Genomic DNA, 11,879 nt, shown 5'->3' on the forward strand with positions numbered 1-11,879 from the left:
GATGAGTAATATATTAAACCCTAGCTGCACTGTTCAGTAAAATTCAGATTGAATTCAAATGTATGTAGTTGACTTTGAAACTGTCGACATAATGGGATTGAATTGGCTATATATTCACTAAAAAGAGATTAGAGAAAAATCTGCCAATGGCATGGGGAGCAAAGAGTGAGAACTAGTCTTGCTCTGTTTGCAGAGAGAGGAACATGTCTTGCTCTGACTGCGACTGGAAGGATCGGAGGTGCAAACACTGGGTCAACTGTGTGTGCTTTCAGACAGTGGAGGGGCCACTTTTGAAAAAAAAGAGACACAAGAGGGGTCTCAGCGCGCGTGCCTCAATTCAGGGGTTGCATCCTTCGAAGGCCGCATTTGTAGGCCGATTACGTCACAGCAGTGCTGTCCCACTTAATGATACCATCAATGGCTTCGTCCAATGCGGCCAACAAATGTGTCCTTTTCCCTGATTTTCAGGATGGGTCCGGTGTATACTTTGTGGTTCACCCCCATGATTCATTGCAGATTCAAATGGAAATAGCAATGGTGGATAGAAGTGAAATGCTGTGAATAAGATTGGACGTATTACACTTTGGGTTGCATAAAAGCAACCTTCAAAAAGGTTTTAGGTGAGAACTTAGCTATGCACACCCAAAATATCTGCTCGGTGCATTGACATATAGCTTAATTTTAAAAGTACTCAGACATGTCAGCTGCCGCTGGGTGTCCTCGTCAGCTCACCGGGTGGCCAAGGCTCACTGTGCCCAGACAAAACGCCTTTCTCCAGGCATGTTGCTATCAAACTCCCCCAGGCTTTCTGCAATGAGTTTAAAGCAGAAATAATTCAGCTCGATGTCTAATGTCAATGTTTGTTTAATTCCTCATTATCGTTATTCTCCACAAACAACCTGATTTAAACTTTGCTCAGAAATTTACAGGGTTAGTGTTTAAGTTGTTAAAAGTTTTGCAAACAAATTAAATAAATAACATTTATGAATACATTTTATTTAGTGGTATATTTATCTATCAGGAAAAATTTTTTTTTAACATTTGGCTGATTAATGAACGATAATAAAATTAAGATGATAAAACAACAACATTTAAACAAACAAGTCTGAGTCATGATGAATATATTAGGGGGAAGCATCTACAGTTTTTTATAGTGGAAACTGCGAGATTAAACTTTTGGGCTTCATTAGTTTGGCTTCACACAATGGCGCCACCAGGGGTTGGCCAGGACACCCCTGGCCATATCCTTGCCACCCCACTGGCCAGTGTAAATCGTACTAGCAACATTTTAGCATTTCATCCCACTATGCACAGCCATCAAAGCAGGCGCACTTCTTGACCTTCTATTACGCTTTTTTTTGTATCTGCCAGTATCTACTTTTCCCTAGTAATTGTGTTGTTTTTCAATAAATTAATAAATGTACACCTTATTCCTAATATAATTATACAATAAAAAGGAATTGTTGTTCCACTCAAAATGTTAACTGTACTGTTATTGGTCTATGGACATTAGATCATTGGTAACATTACAAATCAAAGAAAAAACCAATAGATATTAGTAGCCGTTTACTAGGCAACAGTAGTAAGGGCGGGGACAGCTACTGAAACCTAGACGGTCCTAATTCACAAACCGATCTTTTCCGATCTTCTCTTTCTCGCGGCCGTCAAAGGACCCAGCTCACGTAGACCAGGTCCTACGAAGGATGCAGCCTCTGAATTCAAGCACACCCAATGTTTGGGAAATAATGTAAAATTTTTGGACTCTTCTTCTGCTGCTTGCATTCCAACTGGAATGTTTTGTTTCAGTAGTGAGGACTGCTGTTTGGGAATGAGAACAGCAGCGAGTGTTTCAAAAATAAACACAAAGTGTTTCAAACCTCATGAGCCCTGCACAGTTTATTTCACCCGGATCACGTGACTCAGAAAACATCCTAGATGTGGGTTACAGTGCAGACTTGAGTATCATTCTGCGTGCATTAGTTTGATTTACACCGATGTTTCTAGCGTTTATTTTTATTTTAGATCTCTTTTTGTCACAACAGCTGAGATATGGTGTCTAACGAACCAGGTCTGCATCCAGTGGATGTCAGCAAAGCTTGCATTTTCTGGTTTATGAGCAGCTACAAAGAGGCCTTATCTTGTCCTTTAATTACATTTTCAGATCACTGTTCAAGTTACTGAAAAAGCTAAAATGATATATGTTGCAAAACATATATCATTTTGTAATTGGATTAACAATACAAGACGTTTATAGGAAGTAAAAACATTGTCTCATTGAGTTGCAAAGCATCATTCCATCCTTTAATCCTAAGGGATTGTATCAGATTCTATTCATTGCATCAAACTGAATTTAATTCGATTGTGTTAAATTCTAAACACTAACTAGGTTTGCTATTGGTTGAGAGGTGAATCGATCCACATTGAATCCTTATTTGTTGCTCATAAATCAATGTAAATCATCATTTGTAGCCTTCCCAGAGTTTCATTAGACAAAGATACAATATACCCTAAAATTATTAAGAATATTTACAGGAAATAAATGAATGAAATCCTAATGATTGATTTACTTTTTTTCACAAAGTTATTGTATCACCTGTGATTGTACCGTCTTCTTTATACCAAGCTGTAATATTTACAGTGTCTCATTGGAGCAGGAGAGGTCTTTGTGAGGAATGAGGACAGATAACATCTGCTCCAGGCCTCTCCTCGCCTTGGCCCACAGGTCCGAGGAGCAAAGCGAATTGTGTCTGAAAGGGATGATACCCAATGGAATGTTAATGGTGCTGAATATTTCAGAGGTGGGATCATCACATGGCAGCAGGAGGACGGCTGGATTTCCCAAAAGCATTTAATGGTTGAAGTTCCTCAGTGTTATTGTAAACCAGTAGTCAGGGATGATTTCCATGCTACAACTAACAAGGTCCAGTTGCTGTCGGGGGGGGGGATTTGAGATAGCTGTGTGTTTCCGGAGCGCTTTCGTAGTTAATCAAGAAGCTGGCTCAAACGTACCATTTCTTTCACTGATAATTCTCCTTTTAATTTTAATCCAGGGCGAATAAAGGGGAAGACAAAAATAGCCGTATCTGTTTTCGTTTGAATTGGACACAAAAGGAATTTGAGGTTATGTGCTTTTTTTTTTTTTTTTTGTTCTTCTGCAGAAGAGGATGCCTTTAAATTTCATCTAAAGGCAAAAAAAACTTAGGCAATTTATATTTGTTGCGTGTTTTTTTTTTGTGTGCGCGGTGTTTGTGATAATGAAATTTCCACGAGCCATTACACATATTATTACACCATTTACCAAGGCTCTATCACATACATAGTCTTTTAGAGACGTAACACAAAAACAAAAACATGAATTCAGAAAAAAAAAAAAAAAAGGAGGGAAAAGAAGCGGGGATTGCCCCGGCAGTCCTTATAAACATCTGGAAACCACTACGGTGCTTTTATTTTAGCTAAAATGACTGTCTGTGTTAGCCGAGAGAGAGAGAGAGAGAGCGAGAGAGAGAGAGAGAGAGACACACACACAAACTGAGAGAAGTCCGGCTTTTTTTAATATCGGAGTGAACATGAAGTTTGTTGGGGATAGGGGAAAAGGAGACAGAGGAAGACCAGGTCAAAAAATTAGGAGAATTACTGCAGTGCTCCCAGATGTGTGCAGGGAGGATGACCTGCGAATGTCAAAGTTGTTCCCATCAATCATTGCCATATGCTTGCAGAGAAATGGATCCAGCAGAACACTTCATATTCCCCTCTCTGATTAGTTCATTTGAAAGATGAAGAAGGGAAGGAAAGAAAAGAAAAAATGGACGGCGACCCTCTCTTAAAATGGACGGCCCTGGCGTAACCCAAGAACGGGGCGACTCGGTGTTGAAAATTAGGAGCTGCTTTTTAAGACTTCAGGGATGTGTGTGTGTGTTTTTTTCTCCCTTCTTTGGCTCTTCCTCATTCACCACCATCACCCCGCTCCTCCTTCTCCTCCCGTGCCCCATCTTTTTTTTTTTTTTTTTTTCCTTCTTTTGCACAGGTTAGTGTCAGGGAGCAATAGAGTGAACGCAATGCACTCTTAACTCTGATCAAAGCAGCGAAGGAGGAAAGCTTTTCTAATGACTGGCATTCACTCTGCTTTCTTAATCCATCTCTCCTTTTTTCCCCCCCCCTCTCTCCTGTCTCCCATCCTTCCCCTCTCTCTTTCACTTGCCTTTCTCTCTCAGGGCATTGGTAATTATCGGTGAGGTCTTAGTGACTGCAAATGAAATTACCATTTAAGAGAGAGGGAGAAAGAGACATCCCCTTTGCCATAGGAGAGGGCTTAAGTGAGGCGGCTAGGGTTTCGGCTATTGATTTTTAAACTGCTACATCAGAGAGTGTAATGCTTTCATAATTTCAAATAAACTGTCTCGTTACAAAGTACTAATGAGAGAAAAAGTGAGAGCGGACCAAAAAAAGAACTAAGAGAATGATGGCGGCTGAATTTTAAGTGTTGACACGCATGTGGGGCGACTAAACGAATGCGCTGCGCCAAACTCAGCCGCCAGCGTCTGAACGATCCTGAAGCAACTGGTAGCAAAGGGTGCTAAGTATCTGTTATGCGATGTTAAAAATATGATCAAACCGGTACTTCAATGCGATTCGGACAAAAAAGGAAAATAGTAATTTTCTTTACCATGAACGCTATGTCTAAGACAGAAAAAAAGATTTTTATTTTTAACAAAAAGCATATATTTCCCAGTATTTTAAATATAAACGCATAACGGTCTCTCCTTCTTGAAAATGTAAAGCGCACATCCATTACTGCTTTCAAACGCGTGCAATAAATGCCTGCGCGAAGCAAATTTACCGTAATAACAGCTTTCTTTTCCCGGTGGCGTTAAGATCTATAAAGGGGGAATAGAGAAAGGAAGAAGAATTTTCAAATGGGCACTGCACGAATCCAAATTTCTCTCCCTCTTTCTCAACCCCCCCCCCCCCACCCCTCTGTTGTTTTTTTCTCACTACAGGCCGCAGGCCGTTGGAGGCAGCTTAGAAATCTCTTACATCTGGAACAGCCGTAATTCGTGGGATTTGGCCTGACAGCCATGACAGTCATCGGGGCGGCCGACAACAACTGTCTCCTGTGTTAGCGGCAGCCGTGCGTATGCGTGTGTGAGTGTTAGCTTCGTTTTTTTTTTTTTTTAAGAGAGAAAGAGGGACTATGTGAAGCATGTGTGTGTTGAACATGACCCCTTCAAAAGGCAATCTTTTGGAGCTTTTAACTGACAAGATCAGGATTTGTGCAATTAGGAAGTTTATTTAACGCTTTTATTCGAGACGTTTTGTACATGTCTGCATATACAAAGCGCAGGGGGGGGGTTGAAATATACAGTACTAAAAATAGCAATGCCTTTAAAAAAAAAAAAAAAAAAAAAGTCCCATGGTAAATTTTGTTGTTTTATTTATCTTCTCATTTGGCTGGGTTTTCATTGCGTGTGGATGGAAACATGATTGTGTTCTGCTTGCAGAGCTGCCATTCACAGCACCTTATCAATGTGATCTGTTTCGCTAAAAAAAAAAGAAGAAATAAGTATGTTGGGAAATAATTCAGTTTCACTCATTGCATTCTTGTCCTCTGAACTTTTTTTGACTCTTTCAAATATTATGCTAATTAGTTTTCATAATGATACTGCATTTGTGGAAACTCTGCATTTGCCGGTCCACAGTTGTGGAAAGAAAAAAAGGCATTTTGGCATTTTTTATTTCTACACTAACACAAGTACGGTACAAGGCCAGTATTGTAGATTGATACGCTTGAGTTATGGCTCAGATCATGGTATTTAACAATAAATGCAAAAACAAAAAAACACAAAAAAATTCATTTACAGCACTCTGAGAAATTTGCTCTTCCTTGAACGTTTTGCTTGAAATTTAACCTAATTTCCATTTTTGAATGGGAGATTTGAATCTGGTCATGCAAGCGTGGTTTAACTATAACATTTATTTCACCTCAAGTTAAGGATTTAGTCCACTTTGCAGCATATCAGGTCTTGTTCTGTACTTTTTGACCAAGATCTGCTGCCTTCCTGTACAAATCTTTCATGACCAGGATGTATTCTGCCTCTCGCTACGTTCACCAGTAAGGTCAGGCTCCGGTCGCTCTACGCCGGGCCTAGCTGCAGTCCACTCCTGTCACACATGACAGTGGAAACACTGGTCACTTCAACAATTTGGCTCTGGAATGGAAAAACCCCCTGCAGTCCTAATCTGGTTGAACATTAAATTCTGGAGATCATTCCAGGATAGCACCGTATGCACCCAGTCTATGCAGCTCTAACTTCCAAAAACTTTTATACAAAAGGTGGACATTCGCACTGATACAAGCAACCAGCGTATTTGCAGCAGAAAGCAAAAAAAAAAAAAAAAATCATCCGTGTTTCATAGTGTGCCAGGGACGCCCTGCCTCGGCCCTAAATATTACACACAGACAGACAGTAGCTACCTCTTCCAGGTCCAAAATCCCACATTCCACATTCCTGATTCCAACAGCCCGCCTGCTAAGCCGGGCACCACATGAAGAGCCATTGTTAGAGCAAGAGGGTCATGTATCGCTCCCTCTCTCTGGCTGTCTCCAGCCCTGTCTTTCAGCCTTCCTTCTCTAGTATCTGCTGCTGTCACAATCTGTGACTCTTGTCCATGTCTCACTCTCCTGGACTTCTACTGGTTTAACGTCGCTTGCCTTTTTTTCCCCCCCCACGCTCCGTTTTCCCACCATCTTGTTTGTATATTTCTGGATTTGCCTGGCTCGAGCCGCCGAGGCCTAGTCATGCTGTTTTGTCTGTGGCTCTCCCTCCCCACAAGACTCTCACTTTTGCTTTCTGCTTCTTTTCCTTTGTGTCTGTTTCCTCCCGTATCCCGCTGTCTGTCTCTCCATCTCCCGCTCCCTCTGCGTCTCCAGATATTCATGGAGAGATTTTCTCACATGTTGGATATAGATTTATGACCCCAGCAAGATCCCCGTGGCCACTAAATTTGATACCATCCACTAAGCCACATTGTTTTGTGTGTGTGTGTGTGTGTGTGTGTGTGTGTGCGACTGTGCGTAAGTATGTATGTACATGTCTGGGTGAGTGTGTTCATGCATTACAAGGTGGAGGCGGGTGACTTTTAAAGGGTTAGCTTGGGTATGGTGGGTGCAGAGGAGGAATTTACAGTTTATTGAAGCACAGCAGTCAGGTATGTGTGTGTGTGTGTGTGTGTGTGTGTGTGTGTGTGTGCGTGCGTGTGTGTGTGTGTGCGATAAAGAAAAAGAAGGAGAGCGAGAGAAAGAGAGATAGAGTGCCTGTGGGTGCCAGGTGACCAGGCTAACCTCTTGGCTGGTGTTTTGGATTTAGCCTTTGGATAGCAAAGCAAAAATAAAAATGGAATGCTTTTTCAATTACAGATCAGAGAGAGAGTGAACAAAGGCGGGGGGTACAGGGAAAGAGTTATTGGGATCTAATATATCAGAGGCTCTGTGCCTCTAAAATCTAAGTGCATTAATTTTGACAGCCGGAACAGTTTGTTCTTGAATATTTAGAGTTCATGAGAGTCGCGTTATTTTATTCAATTTTTTTCAAGTAATTCCTCTCGTAAAAGCTTTCGTTTTAGAAAATTCCTGCGTGCATTTTGATAGCTTTGCGGCAATTACGGACTTTTATTGCCTTTCTTCGCTGCGCCCCAACTAATGATGCGAGTTGTGGATTTGACTTTGCTAAATTGAGCAGCACCATTTCAAGACTCACAAACACACACAAAAAAAAAAGGAAAAGCAGAAGCAGAAGGCAACTGAAACAGAGTATTAAGAAGTCATGTAGAGACACACCTGTGGAAGACAGTCACTTGCTGTCTTTTCATATCGTCTCATTAATTCTGACAATAAGGGCGCTGGGACTCTCCCATGCATATTTTATTGGCTGTAGGAGGTATTTGTTGTGTATTTATGTCTTCTTTTGTTGGAATACTCTATTCCTTCAACTTATTCCACAAGTTGTTGAGAGGAGGGGTGCTTCAAAATGCTATCGTACAGTGCATAGGATTGTAATGTGCTTGTGTGTGATGTGAAGAGAAATGCTACCCGCTTTTGATGTTTGGCAGAGAGGAACGGCAAAAAAAATAAAAAAATAAAAGCCTTGTAAAATAAAGGATTTTTTTTTTTTTTTTTTGCAGGCTTGAGAGTGTGCGATCCCCTAAAATTGTTTATCTGTCAGTCAGGTGGCGCGCACGCTCGCATCGACACAATCAAACATGTGTTTGAGCGCATGTGTGCCTGTGTGTGTGTGTGTGTGTGTGTGTGTGTGTATGAGAGAGCGTGTGTCCACGCCTACATCTAAAAGCCGTATCTGGCTTCAGATCAAATGGTGTATGAAGTAGGGGAATGACAGAGAGAGAAAAGTGATGGCTCTTTAATGTTACCTATCCACTCTCAAACCCAAATATAAGACCAGGAACATACGGAATAGGCAAGTGTGTTTTAGAAGAAAAGGAGTGACATGAAACACTTATGTAGAAAAGCTCTGAACATGACTTGGGCTTTGTAGCGGAGTGGGGGGGGAGAGAAGATGTCTCGCAAAACAGAAAGAAAGAAATAGTAAATTGGATGGAGTGACGAGTGAGGATGGGGGCAAAGGAATTAAACAGCAACAGGTACTTTTATTTTCTGTTTGCATATGTTGCGTTCCTGCTGTGTCTAACCTACAATTTGTTCATTTCATTCGTGTAAACTTTTCCCTGTCATCGTGTCTGAGTAAGATGTCATCACGGCAGCTGCATTTATGTCTAGAGATTGTTGCAGTTTTTGGACTTTAAACATTGAAATCATTGTTGGACGGAAACGTTTAACTTAATGTGCCTCTAAAGTTTTTGTTGTTGAATTCATTATTACTCCTCTTGCCCGTTGCTTTTTCTTTCTTTTTTTTTCTCTCTGCAGGTATAAAGCATGAACTGAAGTGGATGAAATTATCTTTGGAAAATCTTTATTGTGTAAATGTGTTGCTTTTTTTCCCCTCTTTCATTCTAAGGATTGTTATGCTGTAAAACTGCTAAGTTCAGACACGGTACACAAATACATGCATCTTACTAGGCTACTGCTTCCTTTTCATGAGAAGATGTTGAACACTCATGCAGCCCATAAGCTACTCATACAGACAAAAAACACACATGTACACGCCGTCTCCACTGATGTTGAACTCATGTTCCACCTCTCTTTCTTTCTCTCTGGATGAGGGAAGTGAAATGGGCATTTACAAGACATATTTTCCTTTTATATAAATATCCGTGAGTGTATTAAAGCAAATGTGTGAAATATTCATAAACTGAGCCATATGTAATGAGTATCTGCCTTTAATGGCTGACCGTATCACTGGGGGTAGATTTAATATCTTAACACAGCCACCATCCGGGGCACGAGGTCTTTGGGGGGAAAGTTATTTTGAATCAAGCTTTAGATGAATGCACAGCATCATGCGGATCTGTTCAGAATCCAAGAAAGGATGTTAAAAGAGAAGGATTAAAATGTTAAAAAAATAAAAGTGTGGCATTTTATAAATACGTACATAAATACTTTCAAATACATTTTATTATTTTACACATGCTATTAGTGATTTGTGCATTTTTGGCCATAAGGTTTCCTGAATAAGAGTTAGTGCATTGGTTTAAAATAAAAAAAAAAAATATATGACAAAAATAGCTGAACATGCCTGAGTTTGCCAATGGGCGGCAGCAGGGGAAACATTAATAGTATTGTTCAGACAATCAGAGGGATAAATAGGGGGTGGGGACTGAGTAGTACATGTATGGTTCATAACAATAGGAACATTTAAATGGCTAAACAGATGAGGGACCACCTGATTTGCAATATACCAGATTGGTATGTAGCAAGTCGTTTGTTTGTTAAAATTTGTAAGTTTTGACCCAAGTGTTAACTTAATTAGAGATATATTAAATGATTTTTCAGGTCAATATACAGCACTCGGTGCGCATGGATGCTCCGTGCGGGCTGCCCTTCTTAAAATCTTGCCTATGTAAACTGAGAGGGCTGGATCTGTTAGTGAATGGGTCATGTGACCTAGAGTAGTACTCTAGGTCACATGACCAATCTAGGTTGATGCCACAACAACAACAAAACAAAACATGATACTTACCAGACATATTTTTGGTTATCCGATGTAGGATTTAATCAAGAGTGGCTTCACAAGTAACTCCATGACTCCTCAGTCTGCTGGACCAAAGTGGTCTGCTATCAGATTCCAAAACACAGAGTGTTTCATTTTGCGACAGTGCAGTGTTGCCAGTGGCCTTCAGGGGCGCTAAACCTGGAGGTTACAGATCTAGCTCCCCTAGTGGCTAAACGTTACACAGTGCTTAAGCAGAGAAATTATTTTTTTATGTTGACTTTATGTGTTGGAACTTGCTTACAATTTTAATCCTTATTTGGATTTTTTTTTGCCAAAGAATGGATATACAAACAAACAGCAAAGCATCTTCCAGAGCATTGAGGTTTTCACACCACACTCCTTAACTCTGAGCCTGAGAATGATTGTTATTCTTAATACGTTATAATAAGACAAAGTGAACCAACAGTAAACAAATGTGCTGTATAACATAACCTAGCTAAGAGCAACTACAGCAGCACTATTTCCATCTCTGTGTTAATTCATCCCTTCCTGTTAAATGTTTGCGATATCATAAATGTGATGACGTATAGTTTGTGTATACTCGTAATAAATAGATAGACAGACAGACAGACAGACAGACAGACAGACAGACAGACAGACAGACAGACAGACAGACAGACAGACAGACAGACAGACCACCTACATTTGTCCAAACAAAAATAAGAAATATGGAAATTTTGACTTTTAGAATTTAGCAATAAATCTTGTCTAATCTTGTTTCCATCCAACCCGGTATTGTGCACTCATGTGTATACTGTGTTCTGCAAGTAGTGACTGTAAAAATATAAGCTAACGTGTTAAAAAAGCAAGTGCGTTGCTACTTGGGTATGTTTTCACTACTCGGTGGTTTACAACAAGAGAGTGGCTTGACAAAGAAGATGAAGGAAGTGTGCAGCTAGGTAGAGATCATGTAATACCATCATGGAAACCCATCACTCCCCATCTGACCAGCCTCATTTTAGTGTGGAGGGGAGTGGGGGGGTTATAGCACCAATGGCACATTATTCCGCCTTGGAAAAAAATCACCCTCATGTTTTTATTCATGCCTGCAACACAAACAGCAACAGAATTTGATTTTCACAGCAAATATTAACGACCAGTGCAGAGGCCGAATAAATTATTTGTGAATATGTCCTGGCAAGGCTCTATAGAAAGATAGGCTTGCAAACTCTAGGAATTTGCCATAGGAAAATATATTTATATATATTGAAGCTTGTGTACCAACATGGGGAAAAACAACCATCATGTGTAAGTGGCTCCTAATGAGAACCTCTGATCATTTCCCAGTCCTACGGCATTTCCATGACCCAGACTCGCTCTAATCACCACCTATTCCTGCTGGGCCTGTGTCACATCCTGCTGAGCTCAGGGACAGTAACAACGATGAGGCACATGTATCTCCCACCGGTTACACAGCTAATGTCTCCGTAGTCACAGAGGCCCTCACAGTGACAGTCCCATCTGTGTGTGACTTTAGGTTTTAAAGCTGATGGAGAGATGATTTGAGATTAGCTAGGCAGAAGGAGATGTGCAGCAGTTAACTCTGATAACAACAAAATTATACCAAAACAGAGGAAACGGAGATTGTTAGGTCATGGATTCATCAAATGAAATAGAGTTTAAAAAGAATATGCTGATTTATCCATTCATAGTTGTTTATAACAGCCAGACATTTTAGTCTGGCTCAAAGATTAC

At 40.5% G+C, this 11,879-nt stretch overlaps 1 long non-coding RNA gene across 1 annotated transcript in view; it reads left to right on the plus strand.

The window, feature by feature from the left end:
- The window catches only part of LOC118556890, a 40,559-nt gene extending 30,538 nt beyond the window's left edge, over window positions 1-10,021 (plus strand). Inside the window, exons 2-3 of the long non-coding RNA XR_004927455.1 lie at window positions 4,998-5,142; window positions 8,939-10,021. This is a non-coding gene — a long non-coding RNA (uncharacterized LOC118556890). The remainder of the gene's footprint in view (window positions 1-4,997; window positions 5,143-8,938) is intronic.
- The last annotated feature ends 1,858 nt before the right edge of the window (window positions 10,022-11,879 follow it).

The sequence above is a fragment of the Fundulus heteroclitus genome, chromosome 21, assembly GCF_011125445.2.
Source record: "Fundulus heteroclitus isolate FHET01 chromosome 21, MU-UCD_Fhet_4.1, whole genome shotgun sequence".
Classification (NCBI taxonomy): Eukaryota; Metazoa; Chordata; class Actinopteri; order Cyprinodontiformes; family Fundulidae; genus Fundulus; species Fundulus heteroclitus.